We start from the raw sequence: 23,490 nt of genomic DNA on the forward strand, positions 1-23,490 counted from the left end.
CAGGGCAGACCCCTAATCTTGAACCACCACTAACGGACGGGGATGTTCCTGACTCTGAGGTCCCAGAGTCAAGCGGAGTGCCACTGACGGGAATGTGCCCTGAGCCTATTCCACCTCGTAGGTCTCAGAGAACGAGACGTACACCCACCTACCTAAGCGATTATGACTGTTCATGACTGTTTTTGCTTAGGGGGGAGGGAATTGTAATGTATTCATATGCAGACATGGGTACATGCGGATATGGGTGAATCATCCCATAGGGAAGCTATGCAAAGCTTCGTCTTGGACTAGGGCTTCAAGTCCAAGACTATTGGTCCAATCACGTTCAAGCGAACGGGAAGCGGGAACGTGTATGATTGGTCCTTATGCGATCAACCTGATAGGTTGTTAAATGTAAAGTAGGAGTGGCTACATTAGCCGGGAATGTTTAAATACCGAACAGTTTCTATGAACAAACTGTTCGGGCTATCAGATGTTGTACCGTGTTGGAGAAGTGAGCGTGAAGAATAAACTTGAGTTTTGGCTGAAATCACTCTCTGACTCTTTGTTAAGCTCAGGACTTAACAGGCCTATCACCTGCTTATGTGACCCTTGCCTTTCGTGGCTACTTAAACATGCTGGAGGAAGGCAGGTCTAGCTGACAAAAGTCCAAGAGGTCAAGAGAGACCTCCTTCATTGAAAGAGGGGGTGGGCTGGCCCAGCCTTGAAACAGGCTGTGGTGTACCCACTTCTAAAGAAGCCCACAATGGACCCAGGAGATCTCAATAACTATCAACCAGTCTCAAATGTTCCATTCTTGAGCATGGTGGCTGAATGGGTGGTGGCTGGACAACTTCCAGCTTTCCTGGATTAAAGTAGTCATTTTGATGCTTTCCAGTTTGGTTTTAGGCCTGACTACAGACCCTAAGCAGCATTGGTCACACTGGTGGAATGAATGAACAGAGGGAATAAGAATCTTTTGATTCTTCTGGAACTCATGGCAGCTTTTGATAACCACAGTATCTTTCTGGGCTGCCTCTGCAGGCTGGGATTGAGAGGCACCGTTTTGCAGTAGTTCCAGTCCTATATGACAGGTAGGTTTTCAGAAGGTGGTGCTGGACTGCTGCTCAGCCCCTTGGCCTCTGAGGTCTTGAAGGTTCCATTTGGTCCCCTTTGCTCTTTAACGTCTACATGATAACACTGGGTGAAGTCATATGGGCTAGGATGTCTCCAATATATGGACAACACTCAGTTGTATCTCGTGCTTCCAGCTGGTCCCAGGGACGCTGTGGAAACCCCGAGCCAGTGCCTGGAGACAGTTTTGGAGGGGATGCAGGCTAATCAACTGAAACTTAATCTCAGTAAGACAGTAGTATTACTTGTGAGTGGAATATCTGACCCAGGATTTAAAGTTTTACCTGTTATGGATGGGGCTAAACTCCCTTTGAAGAACAGGTCCATAGTCTGGGAGTGCTCTTGGACTTGTGCCTACTACTAGATAAACTGGTGGCACCTGTGGCCAGGAGTGCTTTTTAACAGCTTCAACTGGTTAGTCAGCTGCAGCTTTTCCTGGGCAGAAAAGATCTGGTCACTGGGGTGTATGCTCTGCCTGCATCTAGAGTCGATTACTGCATGCACTCAGCATGGGTCTGGCAATTGAAAAGTGTTCTGAGATTTCAGTTGGTGCAGAAGGCTGCAGCCAGGATGGTGACTGGCCTGGGTCATAGTGACTATATCTGTTCAATCTTAGCCCATCTATACTGGATCCCAATCTGTTTCCAGGCACAATTCAAGGTGCTGGTGCTTTAAAGCCCTACAATGGCTTGGAACCAACATTCCTGAAGGACCACATTATGAACCTACCCAACCACCACGTTAATCATCTGAAGCCTTGCTTTGGGTGCCCCTGCCTTCTGAGATTAGGTGGGCAGCTACTAAAGAGAGGGCTTGCTCAGTTGTAGTACCAAAACTCTGGAATTCTCTCCCCAGGGCGACTCATCTGTACCCCTCAGCGGCCGTCTTCTCCCCATGGTGAAGACTCTTGTTTCGTCTGGTGTTCCTCAGTGACCCCTCCTTCCTGCCCTGTGTTTTCACTGTTGTTGCTTTTTGGTTTTGGATGTATTTCAGCTCTTGTTTTAACTGTTTTAATATGATTTCACTATACACCATTTGTAAACCACGTTGGCAGCCCTGATGAGGACAGAAGGGTGGGGTATAAATTTAGTAAATTAAAAAAAAATCAAGAATAAAATTATCTCTCAGAAAACTAGATTTTCTGAGGTCATTCAGTGCTGCACAGTAACTAGTGAGATGTAACAACAAAACTGTACCTTGCCCAGGATGACAGAATGCTTCAACCCATCCTGTTTAAGATAATACTGATGCTCTCCAACAGCGGCTTGCTTAAGGCCACCTGATGGTAAACTTTGAACCAGGGATTTCCCAGGTAATAGGACAATAAAGAGGAGGAAGGGTCAATTCTGTTTCAGCCCATATATCCTTTCTGAGATGCAGAGTACATGGTTCCTTACCAAAAACATCTGCACATTTAAAAAATTGAGCAAACTGGGGGGGGAGGTATTTGGGGGTTTTTAAGAATTTAATCTGCAGTATTTAACTATTACTGTAGGCTCCCTAGAATCAAGAGGAAAGACTGGGGAAATATTTTAATACATAAATTAAACAGGTGGCAATCTTCTCCCTATATGCATGGAACTCCCACAACCTAATGTGGTACCATTCAGAAAAACCACGTTCACTTGATTTTGCTGACGATAACAAAGTCAAGGTTTTAATATGCCTAACATATTAAGAGAAGCATATATATAACAGAACCAAAATTCTCACAGTTACGCTGGATATTTTGCCTAGTACAGTCATTATTCATTCCTGCAACTTAACAGAAATGTGCCAAAAAAATTTACAGTTCAACTTGGCAAGAAAAAGGATAAAAATGGATATTAATGTTTCCTGTCGGACTCCAGGCCCAATCTCATTACAGCCGAACCCCTAATGAAGAGCTACTTCATCACTATAGGTATTTAGCTGGCTTTTATCTGCAGTAATTGGGCAAACGGTCTTGATGGAAAAATGCATCTTCATAAAACGTTAATTGGCTCCCTAGTCCACACCCATAGACAAAAAGGACTTGAAAGGTTCAATCTAAATTTGATTTATTCTGCACAACTCTTTCAGCTACTCAAATTAAAAATAGGTTGGCAGGATTTTCCCAATCTGCTTTACTATTTATAATCTGGTACATTCCAAAACATGAAAAATTCATTGATTTACATTATGAGTTAATGGCACAGATCATTTAAATTTTTTGCCTAAAGCAGAGGTATATGGGAGGCGTTGTATGGTAATGCTTTGGCCTTCCTTGCTAGAAAAAACAGACACCTCTGCATCATTACAGTTCAGACATTCAGAGGGTAGAATCCCTATACACTACAGATCTGGTACACAGAAAATAGCCTTCACCCTTAAAGGAAATTAATAAGGAACTCTTATTGATAAGTATCATCCATTCAGATAAGCAGAGACACAGTTCACATTAAGGGGCTTCCTGATGTTTTAACATCTGTTTTGGGTGCAATAATTTTAATTACCTTTTGGCCTTCAGCTCTTAGCCTGTGGCCCTGAACAGGCTGTGCCAGCAGAACCAGAACCAACCCATGACAATTTTATAACTAATCATCTGTTGGAACAGAATACTATGTGCCAGTTAATCTTGTGTGTATGTCTGCACACATTTATATGTACACCATATCAGCACACATTCATTTTAATCAATTAATGTGTTCCAAATATTATTTTTAAAGTTATAACAAGTAGTACACTGGCTAAATTAAGGCACAAGTATTTGGCAGTAAAAGCTTAGCAATTCTAAGAAAACAACTGTGCTCAGCTGCATTTTTTGTTTTCATTCAGTGTGAATTTTAGTTTCATTATCTTTTGGCTTTCATATTCGTCACCACACACAGATAAAATCAACTTCCTCTATGGATGTGTCAATGATTGACGGGATACCAACATTAGCCCCAGAAGTTCCCTTTTGCCAACAGTAGCTGCCATGCACACACTCACTCCTAAACATGAACTTGTTAATGTATGAATACGTCCTTTAAAAAAAAATTCAAAAAATGACAAATCACAGACTACAGCAGACAAAAATACCATAACAGAAGAGTAATAACATTTAAAAACCAGTTTCCAGACATCTCTGACATGGGCCTTTTCTGCACTGACAGCTTGTTCCAGAGAATCCAAGGAGTCAAATCTTAAGGGTTGACTTTGCAGTCGCATGCATTTCCTCTGCACTAGTTTTTCCCCCCCTCCAGTTTATTTGTGTATTCTGCATGCATTCTACATCTACAAGCAAAACCCACATTTTTTGAGCTAACTGGCTGCCAGCCCCTCCCTCCCTCCCTCCATGATTCTGCAAAAAGAAACAGAAGGGGGGGGGAATCTAGACCCACACGTGCAAGACTGACACATTTGGGAACAGAGAATTCCCTAGTCCTTTATTATTTACTGATTCCTTCTTATGCTCTCTCTGGCTTTTTAAAAGTTTGCCTGAGCAGGAGGACACATTCTCTTTTGTCTTTGGAGAAGGAGGGAAAGAAAATAGAATGGGGAGGGAGCGTCAACCTAATGAGAGAGAGGCGGAAACAGGGGAGGGCAGTAGGCAGCACTTAAATACCCACAGAAACAATTCTACTTTAGAAAGGACTAGTGATTTGAAAGTGGATGAGAACAAAAAATCGCAGCAAAAGGAATTTTAGTTACTGCGGAGCAACAGTGTGCTGGAAGAGGTCTGAATGCAGATTCTTGTAAAACAAATGCAAAAACAAGAGAAAGACCCGACACACACTGGAAGTGAAAGTGAGAGGGAATGCAGAACAGAAGAATAGGATGCGCTCAGAAACCAAGGCAAAATATGGGTGCAGAAAGGGCCATGGATACAGCTCTAATGTAACCTCATCAATACCTCATGTTAACCTTCATTTACAGGTATGAAACTACTGCATAACTGTGAGGCAAGTCAGAGACTTCCAGGCTGCACAAGGGTTTAGAGATCAGGGCTGCAGAGCAGACAAAAGCCACCTCACCCTCCCCGTATTGTGTGCCACTGTGAAAACACAGATTAAATCTGGGTTATCAGCATGCAGTCTTCTTCCTCATTATCTTTTTCCCTTGTTGATCCAAGTTGTTGCAGCAGACATTGGCCAGTCTTTAGGATACAGTTCATTCTTCCCTTTTATCGCTTTAATCCATATGACTTCTGGAGAATCTAACCACTCTTTCACCAGGCAGATTATCATTTTTATATTTTCAGGATATGTCCATAGATCACATCCCTTCACTTTAAGTATCGCTTTTAATCTGCAAACCGGTCCCTTAACAACATACAGTCCATTTTAGATTCTCTCCTTTATCCATTTGAAGTTATAGAAGTTGATTCTCGGTTGTTGTCTCTAACCTTATGCAGATGTCTTTCAGTTAGAACTGCTATGCAACATAGTCCTGATTGAATATCATTGTTGGCCAGCAGGGGGTGCCCATTTTCTATTGGAAGAGTCTATAATAGAGTCAGGTCACATGGCCTGGTCAGCTGAATTCCCACTTCCTGAAGAAGACTTGGATTTCATTCTGCTTTCTTCAGCGCCATCTTTAAGGATGTTTATTCTTTTGTAAAATTGCCAAAGGTTTCTAAAGTCCGCAGTATCGCCCAGAAATCCCTCGACAGCTCTTCATTATAGTCCATTTACGCGTAAAGCTCCGTCCCCCCCTTTAAAAAAAAGGTAAAGGTTCCCTTGCTCGAAAGCCAGTCGAATCCGACTCTAGGGTTGCGGTGCTCATCTCTGTTTCAAAGCCGAAGAGTCAGCGCTGTCCGAAGACATTTCCATGGTCATGTGGCCGGCATGATTAAACACCAAGGCACACGGAACGCTGTTACCTTCCCACCGAAGGTTCTTGCTTTCGAACTGCTAGGTTGGCAGGAGCTGGAACCAGAGATGGGGACTCACTCTGTCATGCGGCACTCGGGTTTCAAACTGCTGAACTACTGACCTTCCACAGCCTGCAGTTCAGCGTCTTAGCAACTTGAGCCACCGCAGCTCCTCCCCCCCCCTTACAATGCTTCAAACTGTTTGTTTTAGTGTGGGGGGGAGTTCCCTCCCCCCTCGCTTATTAAGGGGGGGACTTTCCACGGGTTTTTTTAATTCAACGCTTCAATAAACTCACAGTTCAACGCCATCCTTGCCATTTCATCTCAGGTAAGGTTAATTTCGCCAGATCTCCACACGCTTGTCCCGGTCAGCGGCTCCTGTTCCATGCGGAAGCAAAGCAGCAGAACCGTCAGGGCAGAAGGGAGCCTCAATTCACCGGCTATGTGCCGGAGGAGAGGTAACCCTTTAGAGCCCCATGGCTAGGAGCCCTTCGCAAGGGCTCTGGGAGGGTGCGCACAGTCGCACCCCCTCCCAACTGCCAGCTCACAGCTCGCATCCCTGGGAGCACCCAGGAGAGGCAGCCGCCATTGAGTCGCCAAAAACCGGAAACTCCAGCTACTGACATTAAAGTTGTGAGCAAGCGATTTGGCTGCTGTATAAATCATTTTGCTCTGGGGCTATCCTTCCTGAGCTGAAACAAAAATGTGTGAGCCAGAGGCTAAAAAACTGTGAGCTAGCTCACACTAACTCAGCTTAGAGGGAACACTGGCTATGAGCAATTAAATGCAACAATACCACCCCCCAGTATATGCCCCTATGATATACTGTGAAGGTATGTCTCCACTATGGCTTAAGGCCAGATCAAAGGGTTTTTTTTCTCTCCCAAGACTCAGATACCTGGAACCAAGCTACACCACTGCTATCTCTATCACACTGAGCATCCTGAACATAAGAAGATGGACCTCCAAAGCACTGAAGATCTTCCAGAACATTATCCTTCTGTACTAATCAACAACCCTGAAGATATGTAAAAAGGTTGTTTTCTTGAAGGCAGACGAAAATTACAGTGGCATAAGCCAATATGCAAAAAAAAAAAACCAGAAAGTGTCTGAAATGTGGCACAGACAGGCTGAGGAGACAACGTGCCATTCTTGCTTTTGTATTTGTTGTCACATTTGCTGCTCTTCCCCTTGGTCTCTGGACTAAAACCATGCAAGTAGCCACTGAAACTGGAAAACCCAATACAGGTTTCTACAAAAGACCCATGGACTGGGATGATGAACAAGTGTTAAGCATTTTTAATCTAAGAATCAAATATAGTACTTTAATAATTAAAGGTGTTTACAATTTTAAGATAAATCTAGATGAATAGATCTGAATTACTGGATCTCAAGTAGTCCCATTTAATTGCTTGCTTTTCATTAGATGCTATTTAAAGGTGGCCCTGCCAGGGCCCATATGAGATAATTACACGTTGAACACTAAAAACGCTACTCTGTTGATATCTGCAAGTGACAAATGGACTTTCTGTGAACTCTCAACCACCTTTCATTCTAAACAAATAACTGCCTGATTTTCAAGAGCACTATACAAATGCTGGCCTGAATCCAGTGTGCAGTACAAGGAAAAACATAACACAATTTCCTTAAGGACCAGGATTTCAGGTTTTCCTTAATAACATTCAAGGGGAATGATAGTTTCCAATGCACAAACTGTTCAACACTGAAAGGTTTGGGAATTTCAGTGACAATTTGCTTTAGAAAATGCTCTTACACTCTGGATCAATCTATATAAGTAGGTACTTGCCCCTCATTCCCCCTGCCCCCCATAAAGTCTTATGAGTAAGTAATCATTGGTTCAGCACCAATTTTATTTTTAACTTGCCTAAACGTATTAACCTGCCTTATACTGAACCAAGCATTCTTCCATCTGATCTGCTATCATTTATTCTGCCTGGCAGCCACTCTCCAAGACATCAGAGACTCCTTGAACTCTGCTACCAGAGAGTCTTCACTAGGAGAGCCCATGAATTGAAGGAAGCTTATTCATGCAACACACGTGTTCCACCCCTGAACTATAAATCCCTGTGAAGTGACACTGAATACAGTGTCTACATTTCTTACAAAAACATTTCTATAGGTAAGCCATATTATGGTAACAAATATCCAAATTAATTTTAGATTACCATCCCCTTCTAGTCCTCCAGTATCTCTAAAATACATTCTCACATTCATTTTATGAACAGTTGTCCTAAAGATTGACCTTCCATACTGCCTAATGCAAGGATAAAAAAGAAAATGCTTTCTGGCTAAAGTTCATTATTTATTTGTTTTATTTATTTATTGAGATTTTTACCCCGCCCTCCCCGCAGAGCGGGCTCAGGGCGGCTTACAAGGGGCAAAGCCCATACAAAACAGATAAAAACAATAAAAACATTAATAACAGTTGTACTCAATTTAAAAACAAGATGGTCTCCGGATATGTGCCAGATGGAAAACAGACAGTTCTCCAGCGATGATGTTAACTTATAGCCTATCCTAACCAGGTAAATCCGGTGGTACCAGTCACGCAGAAATTGTGGCGGATCTTCCCAGGCCATCCTTAACCCCGATGTTGTCCACCGTGTTGGTGGCGGTGGTAGTGGTAGTGGTGGCGCCTATGTGAAAGCCTGGCGGAAGAGCTCCATCTTACAGGCCTGCGGAACTGCACAAGGTCCCACAGGGCCCTGATCTCCTCTGGGAGCTCATTCTACCAGGTAGGGGCCGCCACTGAAAAGGATCTGGCCCTAGTCACGATGAGCCTTGCCTCCCGGGGGCCTGGAACCACCAGGCAATGTTGTGCCCCGGACCGAAGTGCTCTTGGGGGTATATGTGGGGAAAGGTGGTCCCTCAGGTAAGTCGGACCCTAGCCATGTAGGGCTTCAAAGGTAAGTACCAGCACTTTGAAGCGGATTCGGTATGCTATTGGCAGCCAGTGCAGCGCTTTCAGTCCAGGCTGGATGTGCTCCCACTTGGGGAGGCCCATCATCAGCCTGGCCGCCGCATTCTGCACTAGCTGCAGCTTCTGGATCTGCCCCAAAGGCAGCCCCATGTAGAGAGCGTTACAGTAGTCTAACCTTGAGGTGACCGTCACATGGATCACTGTAGCCAGGTCATCGCGGCCAAGGAAGGGAACCAACTGCTAAATCAGCCTAAGATGATAAAATGCCGATTTGGCAGTGGCTGCCACCTGGGCCTCCATAGTTAAGGAGGGGTCCAGGAGCACTCCCAAACTCCTAATCTCCAATGCTGGCACCAACGGCGCCCCATCGAAGGTCAGGAGAGGGAACCCCAACCCCGGTCCGCTCCGACTCAGGGTCTTCGCTGGGTTTAGTTTCAGCCGGCTCAGCCTGAGCCACCCAGCCATGGCCTGTAGTGCCCGGTTCAGGTCTTCTGGGTCGGAGCCCGACCGGTCGCCCAACATCAGATAGAGCTGGGTGTCATCAGCATATTGATGGCAACCCAGCCCAAACTTCCTGGCAATCTGGGCGAGAGGGTGCATGTAGATGTTAAACAACATCGGGGAAAGCACTGCCCCCTGAGGCACACCACATTCAAGTGGGTGTCTCCGGGACTGCTGTTCCCCTATCGCCACCCTCTGTCCCCAACCTTGGAGAAAAGAGGAAAGCCATTGAAGAGCGAGCCCCTGTATCCCCACATCGGCAAGGCGGTGGGTCAGCAACTGGTGGTCAACCGTGTCAAACGTGGCCGACAGATCTAACAACAACAGTGCCGCCACACCGCCTCGATTCAGATGCCTCCGAAAGTCGCCAGTCAGGGCGACCAGCACTATCTCCGTCCCATGACCTGGGCGAAAGCCAGACTGGAATGGATCCAGGACAGAAGTGTCATCCAGAAAGCTCTGAAGCTGTGTTGCCACCGCTCTCTCAATCAATTTGCCCAAATAGGGCAAATTGGACACCGGCCAATAGTTGGCCAATCTAGCCGGGTCCAAAGTTGGTTTTTTCAGGAGAGGACGGACCATCACCTCCTTGAGTGCCTCAGGGAACCGTCCCTCCAAGAGGGACTTGTTGATAATCTCCCTTACGGCACCTCGAAACCCCTCATGGCCCGCTTTAATGAGCCAGAAAGGGCACGGATCAAGACGGCACATGGTTGGGCGCACAGATATGAGCAGTCTGTCAACTTCCTCCAGACTGAGCGGGTCAAAACATTCTAAACCCTGTGAAGGCGCACAAGGGGCCTCAAGTTCGCTCACTGTTTCAATTGTGGCAGGGAGGTCACAGCAGAGCGTCAAGACTTTATCTGCGAAATAGCTCACAAAAGCCTCACAGCCAATATCCAATTCCCTACTGTTTTGTCTGCCATGGGGCAGAGCTGTCAGAGACCGAATTGTTCTAAATAATTGGGCTAGGCGTGAGCTCGCAGACGCAATCCTGGCTGCATAGAACTTCCTCTTAGCAGCCTTGACTGCCATCTCATAGGATCTCATAAACGTCCTATAGGATGTTCTTGATGCTTCGTCGCGAGCACGCCGCCACCGTCTCTCTAGCCGTCTTAGCTCTCATTTCATGAGCCGCAACCCCTGGGTATACCAAGGGGCCAGCCTAGAGCGAGAGCGCAGAGGGCGCATGGGAGCGATCTCCTCAATGGCTGTGGAGAGTCGGTCATACCAGTCCTCCACAAGCTCATCCAATGAGCCGCCAAGGGGCATTGGATCCTGCAGAGCCATCTGAAGCCGGACAGGGTCCATTTGGTTCTGCGGGTGAGCTAAAATCTGCTTGCCGCCTAAACAGGGTTGGGGTGGGACATTCAGATGAGCCTTCAGAGCAAAGTGGTCCAACCATGGTACTGCCGCTGCAGTAATCTGGTCCACTATAATCCCTGCCGTGAAGATCAAATTGAGCGTGTGCCCGGCCTGGTGCATGGGGATCGTTACACATTGAGAGAGTCCCAGACGAAACCAGGTCTGCAGCCCAGCTGGAAGCCGCATCATCAGCATGGACGTTGAAGTCACCCAAGACCAAAAGCCTAGGGTGCTCCAGCGCCCAGCCTGATACGGCCTCCAGCAGGGATGGCAGGCTACTGGGCAGTGCGTTAGGCGGTCGGTACACTAGCCAGATCGCCAAACTCTCCACAGTCCCCAGCACGAAGCCGACACACTCCATGCCCGTGATATCCAGCGGGGTGAGCGCCCTGAAGGAGAAAGCCTCCCGAATGAAAATCGCCACACCTCCCCCCCACCCTTTAGTCCGCAATTGATGTAGGACCAAGAACCCGGGTGAGGCAAGTTGGGAGACAGCTACCATCTCCCCGTCTCGCACCCAGGTCTCAGTCATGCACGCCAGGTCCACCTGTTGTTCCATTACGAAGTCCTGACTGTCGTCTTATTGTTGATGGACCTGGCATTACACAACACCAATGACGGAAGGGGGTACTTCATCCTAGCCCCACTGCAGACCTCCTTCGGGAAGGGTCGTAGGCTGGAAGGGTGCCAAGCCCTTCTTTTTCTCAACTCCCTTCCCTTGACCTTCTGCCTAGACCCACCGCTAAACTTTCCCCTCCCCAAAAGCACCGGAATATGTTGCTCAACCATAGCTTCACCAGCCGTTCTCCGCGGTGGCATCAGACCACTGGTATCAACTAATCAGGCTAATTCCTCCTCTCCAAGCCGAACGCAGTATCGGCTCCTGGTGCTACGATTCTAAATTGTCTAACAATGTTGGCAATTATAATAGCATGTACAACAGGGCAACTTTGTTCGTCAATATCTCTAATTTAGGTAAAAATCCTAACTTGAAACCAATTTGATGCAGTCAACAACTACAATCTCCCAAACATTTTGATTGGGCGCCCAACTAGTAAATCCAGTAGCCTTTGAAGCCTATTTATTAGAAAAGTTGACACACTGCTGAGCCAACCCTTCTTGTATATCATTAAATCCCATGTACAATTAAGTTAATGACATTTGTAGCCTCAATCCAAAGTGGCAACATCCCCTCTAAAGCAAGCAACCAGTGAGAGTATTCAAACATTACTGTATAGCTTAGCTTTCATTTTGCTTCTTTCAACTTCGGCCTCTGAAGATCTTCCTGAACATCATTCCTTCTGCCGCTTCAGCATTTTAAGATGATGCATAACACTAGCTCAGACAGAGAATGCGCCAATCAGTGCTGCAGTTTTCTCTCTGGCACGCTATTACAACAGCAGCTTATCAGTAGGAAGCAACACCCATCCATGCTAATTCTTTAATTCAGAGACAGATTTTTTTCACTGCTAATTTGTATGAACTTTGCTTTTACAAAATCATTCTCTACAAAAATATGAACAGGCTTTAAACAATTTAATCCTTGCCTTCCCAGTGCCCAAGTTTAAATATAATGAGAATATTTTAGGAGAAGAGCAAAAATTATCAATGCAATCAAACTCCACCTATTGTGGTTTGCAATATAAATACACTGAAACCAAAGATTTCCCATGTTCACCTTTGCAATAAGCAGATCTCTTTATAAAAAGTTATTTGTGCCTGCATATACAAATTGCATTAGTCAGGCACGGTAACAAAAAAATCTATTCCTATTGAGGGAAATCAGAAGGGTTTCTTTAAACATGGCAGATTATATTTTACCTACAACAGAACAAGATAATCCTTTCTGTAGGGCTGATTTAACGGAAGCACTTTATTTCTATGTAATCACAAGCTGCTAGAATTAAGGTAAGAGACTCACAGTTTTGTGTAGTAGTGTTATTTCAAAAGAAGATCATCTCAATATAATCTTATCCACAGGCATTAGGCAGAACTGCAGCATAACTATGCATATATTATGATATATTCATATTACTTGCTTTACATATGCAATTTGACTCCAATTCTGCTAAATGTCCAGAAATAATATAAGATAATGAATATATTGTACACATTCATTCACTACTTCACTGACAATTCTCCAAGTATCAAGTCTGACCTTCGGATTTATAACTATGCGCCTTTTAGCAGACTCTTGCATACTAACCTGAAGTGCAAGTCTCAAGAAATGAAGCTCATTCTACCTCCACACTCCTCACTGTTTCTTAAAAGCTTGCCCTATCATTAAGAGGAGTCAACTCATTATCTATTTACAATGTTCCCATCTGTGGAGGTGCTTAGCCAAGCTAAGGACTGCACCTACAAAAAAGCAAGAAATGACAGAGGAGTAAGTAAAACTGAGCAACTTCAACTCAACATTTAATGGAATTGCAAGGAACAAAATACAAACGAACATTGGGCACTACATTCTTGGCATGTGGGAGTAAATTTGACCATATTAGAAGCAAGAAATTAATTTGTCGAAGTGTAGAGAAATAAGAGGGAAAACGACGTTATCAAAAGTATTCCCAGGAAAACCCTGTTTACTTCACCTCCCTTTGCAATCTGAAGAGATACAATCAGCATATTTCACACGGATGCTGATCATGTGCTTTGGCTTTCATTTTTGGCTTGTCCATATTCCAAGCTGTAAAAGCTTTAAAATTTCATATGCCACAAAACCAAAGGTTCTCACTTCCCATTGAGGCACAATATTGTTACCCTTTCTACTAGATGACAAATAAGAATTGTGTAGAACACACCATGGATACAGGGAAGAAACGGAACAATTTAGATTTATCCTTGAGGTAAGGGGTTTTTCCACTGTAGTCACATCATCAGCTTCTAACAACATTTTGTACAATGTACCAATTATTAAGTGTCCGTTTGTAGAACTTTCTCAACAAGAATCTAATGCTTACAAAGTTTAGCAATTTTCTTCTTTAAATTAGAATGGATAATGTTGTTGGGAAACAGACTAATTTATTATTTTATATCTGCTACACGCACACCACATGGACTGTGCACACACTTGTATACCATAAGCCAAAGAAAGCTGTTTGAATTCCCTATAGTGAGACAGAACTCACATAGGAAACACTTGCCTGCGTTTTATGTTAATGTAGCTTGCACCCATTCAGCTCAGAGAGGATCATGGGAAAAAGAAGCACATGGTGGCTAGTGTGAGCAGAGGACAAAGACCAAGAGAATAATTCCCCCATTACTGCAAAGACTGGTTGTCACGTAGGACACAGACTGGATCTACATTTGATTGCAGTTTCCTGTTTACAATGCCTTGGCAGCCTGGTGAGGCCAAGATTCATCTCCACAACAAAGAGATGTCCTGAAGCTGAGACTTAACACATGGCCAAATGGTGTTCCAAGAGATAGAGTATAGAATTTCAAATATTGGCCCAACCCATAGAACGCCAGCCCCTTTCTACATTCACCTATCAGGGTAGTTCATGGGATGGACTTGTAAGTAGGTGGGACTACAGCTCAGCAAGATGCCACCCACCTGGAGATTCAGTATAAAATGCAGAAACCATGCTTTAAGCTCTCTGCTGCTGGCTGGCCACATTTTTCAACCCCCTCCCCTCTTCCCTGCTTCAGAAACTCTTTGTCTGGATCTCTTTGGGATGCGCAGCCAAAGACCTCCATACACACATTAGCTGGCTTTTTTCTAGCATTGTGAATGAGTAAATATCCCTAGGAACCTTTCCCTTACCCTCCCATTTCCAATAATCATTTGTCTACTTTAAGATCACTTGGTCTGCAGCCAAGGAGGTCCACATCTTGCTAGCAGGTTCTAGCAGGTGTGAGTCAGCTAGTTCTTTTATCCCCAATTCTTAATGCAACAGACAAGACTTCTGGAGACAGGTGAGTATAAATCAAAATCTACCTACCTACCTCTAAGTAACTGATAATCTATTTTTATTTCTTTCTGTATATCTAAAGGAACCTTGTGTGATTGTGTGTGAGATTCAGTTTTATTTGTATGTGAACCAAATATTCGCAAGTAAAAAGAACAACTTGATTTTAAGATACTAGTCTCATTTTCTCTCGCTGGGAAAATCCTTAGGGTGGGACTGGACTCCTGTATACACAGGCAAGGACCCCAAAATATTTAGTCTGGCCTCTGTTGTAGATAAAACAGTTTGGCTAACAATGTGTTGTACAGTAAGGTTTTAATGTTTATGCAGGAGAATTCCCTAATCATGCAGTTTGGTGCATGCCTTTCATTGCTACTGGACATGGCTGCAATATCTTAAAAGTACAGTGTCTGTACTTTTAGGCACGGTCAGAGTAATTCCTTGCAAGAACCTACTATTGGACAAGAAGAGAAAGTTGCAGAACAGCATGTTGTCACTCCAGCCAAAACAACTCCAACATATCCATTCTCTACAGCCCATCCTGAACAATAAGACTTCTCTCCCTCCCACTCTCTTGTGGTAATCCTGATCTTGCTCAGAGAGAGCCCCCCTCCAAAATCTTGGACAGTTACCCATCAGCAACAGGCCACTTAACACAAGCAGGGACTAGACCCTACAACAAACGTCCCCCTATTCACTCAAACAACACTGTCATGGGACCCAGCAACATCAGCTATACCAGCAGAGACTCAGTCATCTCTAGTAAAACAGACACCAGCGAAAGGCCTTCTGGTCAAATAGATAAATCTCAGTGCAAAAGAATAAACACACACAAATCTGACATTAGAAGTGGCAGCATTCAGAACCAGCTGAAGAACATTCCAGTCTCCCAGGATACACAGCTGCTAACTTGAACATCACTATTCTACAGACATGAGACCACTGAAGGGAGATTCCTTTCGGAAATTATTAAATGAGAGTTGACCGCAAGTTTGATTAGAAGACAGGCAAAATTCTCTCACTATAAACAGCAAGCTAATTAAACAAAGCTAAGAAATACTGTCATCACCAATTACTGATAATGGGAATCATCACTTTTTAATCTTGTAAACCTTTACATTTTGCACATAAATATTGCAGCCTGTACCTCTTGCATTTCACTGGCTTTTGACCCCACTGTTTATCATTTTCTTCTCTGTGCTCATACATATAATCTGCCATTGAAACAAATATTTCATGCATTTGATGAAGTAGGCTCTAGTCCATAAGCTTTTATTCCATAATAATCCTGTTATTATTATTAATTAAATTTATCCCCCGCCCTCCCCGCAAGCGGGTTCAGGGCGGCTCACAGCGATGGCACCAATTTCCGGTAAAACCAACAAAACAATATACAACAATACAATACAGATAAAAACATAAAAACCATAAGGTGCTATTAGTTGTACAGTTCATTACTTGCATATTAAGATGGCAAATTAGAACTTAAAGGCGTCTGAAGACTCTTTCCTGATTTTATGGGATGGCCCAGAAGGAAGAATAATCAATGGCTGCAGCATGAAGCTTCACCAATGCAACAGCAGATTAATATATAACTCCAGAGTTGAGTAGCACTATGTACTGTATGAAAGTTCACAATTATTAAATATAGGACATAGCAGGCCATAAGGCTGGCCTGGAGTTTCGTAGCCACTGGCAATGGCTGAATTTACATTCTAACTGCTTATCAGAGACCACAAAATCATACGTCATAGCAACCACACTGACTGTTGCCAACCAGTCGACAGCAAATAACTTTCAGAACCTACAGAAGAGAATACACACACACACACCCCCCAAGAGATCTGACAATAGTAACTTTCTCCTGACTGCTCAGGTATGGAACTTTACAGATGCCTGTGTGTGGAGACAGGAAGAAAGGCCCCATTTTTATTGAGACTGCTAGCCTTTCATTCCAGCTTCATCAACACATGGAGATCAAGAAGCTGCAGCCAAGCCCAGCTCCCTGCTGAGTGCACCCATTTAACTTGCAGTTACATGCATGAATGCAATAAGTTTTCACATGTACTACTGAAATATTTTATGGGTATACTGCAAATGAATTATGCATAGTGGCTAACAAACCACAAAGATCAAAGATGTTGGTGACTTTTAGAACACTGAATAAAACAAAAAAGGCCTTCTCATCTAAATACATAAATAAATAAAACAACCTTAGACATGGGATAAATTCTGTGCTTATGTTCCAAGACAGCTTTCTGTTTTGCCACATCAAGCTTAAAATTGGCCTTCCCAGAGCCAACACCTAAAGAGAAACAGAGTATTAGTAAACAAGCCATAGTTAAAGAATCATAGAATCATAGAGTTGGAAGGGGCCATACAGGCCATCTAGTCCAACTCCCTTCTCAATGCAGGATCAGCCTAGAGTGTCTCTGACAAGTGTTTGTCCAGCCACTGCTTAAAGACTGCCAGTGAGGAGAAGCTCACCATCTCCCCAGGCAACTGATTCCACTGTTGCACAACCATTACTGTAAAAACTGATATCCAGCTGGTACCTTCCCGCCCTTAATTTAAACCCATGAATACGAGTTCTATCCTCTGCTGCCAACAGGAACAGCTTCCTGCCCTCCTCTAAATGACAGTCCTTCAAATACTTAAAGAGTGAAATCATGTCCCCCCTCAACCTCCTTTTCTGCAGACTGATCATTCCCAAGTCTCTCAGCTTTTCCTCATAGGGCTTGGTCTCCAGGCTTCTGATCATCCTTGTCGCACTCCTCTGCACCCGCTCCATTTTGTCCACATCCTTTCCGAAGTAAGGGCTCCAAAACTGCACACAATACTCCAGGTGCAGCCTGACCAATGAGACTGACATCTTGAAATTTGGATGTTATGCCTCTGTTGATACACCACAAAATCACATTAGCCTTTTTTGTCGCTGTATCACACTGACTGCTCATATTTAAATTACGGTCTACCCGTACTCCAAGATCCTGTTCACACACAACAGTCTCACTCAGAACTGACATACAGTTTCTTATTGTTAAAAGGAAAAATTGGCTAGAAATATAAATACTCAGAGTAAGCCCAAACACAATTATGTGCCATAATCAGAAGATCGGTATATTTCGAAGCAAGATTTGGGAGAATCAGTAGCCTGCTGTTACCAAACATACCAAACTTACTGCATCTTTCACCTATTTCTTAGTACCACGAGGAAGGTTTTACAAATTTAACAACTTCAATTAATCTTATTCCAGCCCCAAATCACTAACCCATGCATATATTTCCTAAACTAAATGCTATAAAAAAGCATGAGCATAGAACTATACGTACTTCCCACATCATTCTATAGGAATTTCTTTAGTTGCCAAACACTTCTAGAGAGCATTTCAATTTTACCCATGCTACTCCACATGTTTCAAGTATTCTGTGTTAACAATAGTAACTTTTCCCTCTCAGAACCACTACGAACTTAATTATATCAATACCAGAACTCTCTGCTATTTTAAAATAATGAGGCCTTACTCAAACCTTCATAAAACATAAAACAATCTATGTATCTGAAGTGTGCATGCGCATGAAAGCTTATACCCAGAATTAAACTTTGTTGGTCGTAAGAGTGCCACTGGATTTAAACTTTGTTCTTCATACAAAGTTCTTTGTTCTTCGGTCGGGGTCACTACACCGCCTAGTGACCCTGGGCCCTAAGGAGGCCAGGCTTGCTGCCACAAGGGCAAGGTCCTTTTCGGTGGCGGCTCCTATCCAGTGTTCCCTCTAAGCTGAGTTAGTGTGAGCTAGCTCACAGTTTTTTCGCCTCCGGCTCACACATTTTTGTCTCAGCTCAGGAAGGAGGGCTCCAGAACAAGCTAATCTATGCAGGAGCCAAATCGCTCGCTCACAACTTTCATGCCAGTAGCTCACAAAGTACAATTTTTGCTCACAAGACTCCACAGTTTAGAGGGAACATTGATCCTATCTGGTGGAATGAGCTCCTGGAGGAGATCAGGGCCCTGCGGGACCTGATACAGTTCCACAGGGCCTGTAAGACGGAGCTCTTCCGCCAGGCTTTCGAATAGGAGCTGCCGCCACCACCACCACCACCAACGGGCAATTGCAAAGCAGTACCGCCAGGTTGGGCTGACTGGCCACCGAACATCGTGGCCTACGGCACCCCTCTCATTGACCCCAATGTGATGTACAATAGGGAGTGAGCATACTAGTCGCGATGGATCCTGGGAGTTTGTCCACGGTGTTTAAACTGTTTTAACTGTATTTTTATTGCACTGTGTGCCTTAATTGTTTTAAATTGTGGTGTTGTATTACACCTCTGTGTTTTGTAAGCTGCCCTGAGCCCGCGTGCAGGGAGGGCGGGGTATAAATGAAATAAATAAATAAATACAAGTATTCTTCAAATTCTTAAATAGCCACTTCTGGACAATACAGATTAATCAAATACGGCTTTTTCAAAGCCTTAACCAACAAGCAAACAGCACTCCACTAATTCTATACAGCTACATACCCAAGCTAGCCCAATCTCGTCAGATCTTGGAAGCTAAGCAGGGTCAGCCCTGGGCAGTATTTGGATGGGAGACCACCAAAGAATACCAGGGCCACACTCGCTACCCCGAGGAGGGCAATGGCAAACCACCTCTGAACACCTCTTGCCTTGAAAACTTTGGGGTCACCATCAGTCAACTGTGATTTGATGGCACTTTCCACCACTACCACATACCAGCAGTATGACAAACACCGCATAGGCACTATTACTGGAGTAATTACAGTATCAAAATCCACATCAAGTACAAACTTCACTGTGGAAGATGAGAAGTGCTTGCCGACTCCAGAACCGCTGATTTCGGGAGGGGTGTTGAAAGACCTGAGTCAGATTGAGGTGACGAGAGAGGAGGTCCTAAAACTGATAGACAACTTAAAAACTGATAAATCACCAGGCCCAGATGGCATACATCCGAGAGTTCTGAAAGAACTCAAATGTGAACTTGTAGATCTCCTGACAAAGATATGTAATCTTTCCTTAAAATCTGCCTCCATTCCTGAGGATTGGAAGGTAGCAAATGTCACTCCCATCTTTAAAAAGGGTTCCAGAGGAGATCCGGGAAATTACAGGCCAATCAGTCTGACGTCGATACCGGGTAAATTGGTGGAAACCATTATTAAGGAAAGAATTAGTAGGCACATAGATGAACAAAACCTATTGAGGCAGACTCAGCACGGTTTCTGTAAGGGAAGATCTTGTCTCACTAACCTGTTAATGTTCTTTGAGGGGGTGAACAAACATGTGGACAAGGGGGATCCAATAGATATTGTTTACCTTGACTTCCAGAAAGCTTTTGATAAAGTTCCTCATCAAAGGCTCCTAAGTAAGCTCAAAAATCATGGGATAGAAGGACAAGTCCTTTTATGGATCAAAAACTGGCTAGTTCATAGAAAACAGAGAGTGAGTGTAGGTGGGCAATTTTCTCAGTGGAGGGTGGTAAGCAGTGGGGTACCGCAGGGATCAGTACTTGGTCCACTGCTTTTTAACTTGTTCATTAATGATTTGGAGATGGGAGTAAGCAATGAAGTGGCTAAATTTGCGGATGATACAAAGTTGTTCAGGGTGGTGAAAACCAGTGAGGATTGTGAGGCACTCCAAGGGGATCTGTCAAGGATGGGCGAGTGGGCGTCAACATGGCAAATGGGGTTCAATGTGGCCAAGTGCAAGGTGATGCACATTGGAGCCAAAAATCCTAAATATAAATACACATTGATGGGGTCTGAACTGGCAGAGACTGAGCAAGAGAGAGATCTTGGAGTTGTAGTGGATAACTCACTGAAAATGTCGAGACAGTGTGTGACTGCAATAAAGAAGGACAATGCTATGCTGGGGATTATTAGGAAGGGTATTGAAAACAGATCAGCCGATATCATAATGCAATATCATAAAACAATGGTGCAACCTCATTTGGAATACTGCGTGCAGTTCTGGTCACCACACCTTAAAAAGGATATTATAGCTTTGGAAAAAGTGCAGAAAAGGGCAACTCGAATGATAAAAGGGTTGGAACACTTTCCCTATGAGGAAAGGTTAAAGCGCTTAGGGCTCTTTAGCTTGGAGAAAAGACGACTGAGGGGTGACATGATCGAGGTTTATAAGATTATGCATGGGAAAGAGCAGGTAAAGAAAGAGGTACTTTTCTCCCTTTCTCACAATACAAGAACTCGTGGGCACTCCATGAAACTGCAGAGCGGTCGGGTTAGAACGGATAAAAGGAAGTACTTCTTCACCCAAAGAGTGATTAACACATGGAATTCACTGCCACAGGAAGTGGTGGGTGCTACAAGCATGGACGGCTTCAAAAGGGAATTAGATAAGCATATGGAGCAGAGGTCCATCAGTGGCTATTAGCCACAAGGTATAGCTAGGGGCTCTGGGGCAAGTGATGCTCTGTCTTCTTGGTGCTTGGGGGGGGGGTCAACAGTGGGACTGGCCCTACTGGTGGACCTCCTGATGGCACTGGTATTTCTGGCCACTGTGTGATACAGAGTGTTGGGCTGGATGGGCCTTTGTTCTTATAAACTAGTGGTAGACTGCAAGGTCCAGGGCCTTTTTGATCCTCTTTAAACCAAACACTCTCTGTTGCGGAACAATTTTATCCCATGACAGCAACAGAGTCACAGATCCAAACACTGCTCTTAAAAAAGCTTTTGTTTTGTCACTCCAAGAGATTCACCCTGTGACGCCCCCTTAACTGGGGAGGTCTGGTTTCCCTTTAAAAGTGTTATTTATATTTTATTCTACTGGATATTCCGGCTGCCACCAGGAAATTTAAGGCTTTCCAAACCACTATATTATACTATTTCTGTCACTGGGTAGGTAAGTCTAGGGTTTAGGCGCTCACGAGGGTCTGTGTGTTTCCTGGGAAGAATTTCTTTCAGAACTGGTATCTTAAATAAAAGTAGATTTATTTGATATTTCACACACTTTTCCCTCTTACTGACAGGGATCTGGGCATGTCACTTTGTAACAATATTTTCCTTAGGCCACATACGGTTACTGTTTCTTTTTGTTTCAACTTTTCATAACACAGACAAGACTTCTCTCTCTCAGACCTTAAAACGAACAAACTGCTTAACTCTTTTACTACACAGAACCAAATTATCCCACACAGGGATGAGTCTCCTTCAACTCCTACATAGCTTAACTCCTTAACTGAACATCAACTGTCATATCTCTAACAGTCACTCCTGATAGACATTCAAATCATCCACACAGCATCCATTCCAACCCCCCCCTCTCTGTCACTCATCAATCATATCACTTGCCTGAGTCCAGCACTCTAGATTATCACCACAGCCATGCAAACCAAACTTTTAAAGCCACACACACACAGTTAAACATGAAATCATTACACACCCTAACACCATACCTCATAACACTGAACTATTCAGAATTCTTTACACATCATTGGTTCTAAAAAATTTAGGTTTTTACCTCACACAGCAGTCTCAGCCAAGTGTCTTAACAGCAGTCAGCTCACAATGCCACATTGCAGGGCACTACAGCTGAGCTCATTAAACCCAGAGAGACTTTCCTTAAGGGACTTGCCTTTTAACTTGTTTGTTATGGCAATCAAAGACGCTCATATTTCCATCTGCTATATGCTCATCAAATTCTTAAATAGCCACTTCTGGACAATACAGATTAATCAAAACCTTTCAAGATGACAAACGAGTTAATAAAAAAGAAGGGACCATTCGGTATTTATTAAATTAAATGCAGATGTAAACTGAGGATGCCAGTATTCATTTAGTAGTTCTAGATTTAGTAGTGGAAAAATAGAGACTTCTTATTATGGACTTTGCCCAATGCTGAACATTGTTTTGGATACTCAGCAGCTCAACTAGAGGGATCAAATAGCAACAGCATGACAATGGTTCATGCTTCTAGCAAATGTTCTTTAGACTGGGGAAGAAAAAATTCTGATCAGCTGGCCACCCAGGTGTTTTCTGTCCCAAGCATGGCAGCTTATGTAATGTTTAAAGTAGTTTTCCAGCCATGCTCTTCATCTGCAAAATTCACTAAGTATTGTTACTACACTCTCCCTTTACATCTTTCATTTATTTAAAAAAACACTCATTTATAAACAAACGTACTGATGACTTCTTATCACTGCAGCCAACTTTGTCCACCACTAAGCAAAGGTCTAGTCCCAGCAAAAACAGGGGCAAGGAAATCGGATGGGAATAAGGCAGCAAACACCACTCAGAAAGCAGTAATGCGGGAGGGGGGGGAGCAGCGCTCAGAGCAGACAGCAGCCCCCATTACCCCCTTCTCTCCCACAGCCCAGGGAGCTCCCTCCCCCCATCAGCCTGTACAATGAATCTGACAACTCTTCCATGATCCCAAAGATCCAACAAGCACATGAACTGCACTAACTACTTCAATAACCTAACTGCCAATGGTAGCCTCTTAAGCCAATGGAGGAGAGGGGAAGGGGAAGGACTCCCATTGGAACAATCCTTACCTCATTCCATAGAGTGTGGAATGAAACAGAAGGCTACAAACAAGGTTGTCTCTGCGCTCACCCACAAGCAGATGGTTTTTTGCAGTGGAGGCAGGGAAGGGAGTAAGTTTAGCCAATGAGGGCTGATCTCAAGAGGTTACCTAATAAGAAATGTCTAATAGAGAAACGGGAAACCTGAAGAAGTCTGAAGGGTTTGCCAAGACAGACTGATGAGTGACAGACAGCAAAAGGGCAGAAGAAATAAAGTCATACATCGCAAGTAACATATGGTTCAAAAATCAGTAGTGCAAATTTTTATTCCTTGTTCTCTTCTTTTTA

At 43.9% G+C, this 23,490-nt stretch overlaps 1 protein-coding gene across 2 annotated transcripts in view; it reads right to left on the reverse strand.

Moving 5' to 3' along the window:
* MCU (mitochondrial calcium uniporter) overlaps positions 1-23,490 on the reverse strand; it is a 161,495-nt gene that overhangs the window by 132,736 nt on the left and 5,269 nt on the right. Inside the window, exon 1 of one of the 2 annotated variants that reach the window (XM_015410189.1) lies at positions 23,173-23,233. The exons of the other annotated variant lie outside the window; for it this stretch is intronic. The gene's annotated coding sequence lies outside the window, so the exon portion shown is untranslated. Of the gene's footprint in view, positions 1-23,172; positions 23,234-23,490 lie in introns of those variants that run through there. 2 annotated transcript variants of the gene reach the window in all.

This window comes from Gekko japonicus, unplaced genomic scaffold, assembly GCF_001447785.1.
Source record: "Gekko japonicus isolate JY-2015 unplaced genomic scaffold, Gekko_japonicus_V1.1 scaffold889, whole genome shotgun sequence".
Lineage (NCBI taxonomy): Eukaryota > Metazoa > Chordata > Lepidosauria > Squamata > Gekkonidae > Gekko > Gekko japonicus.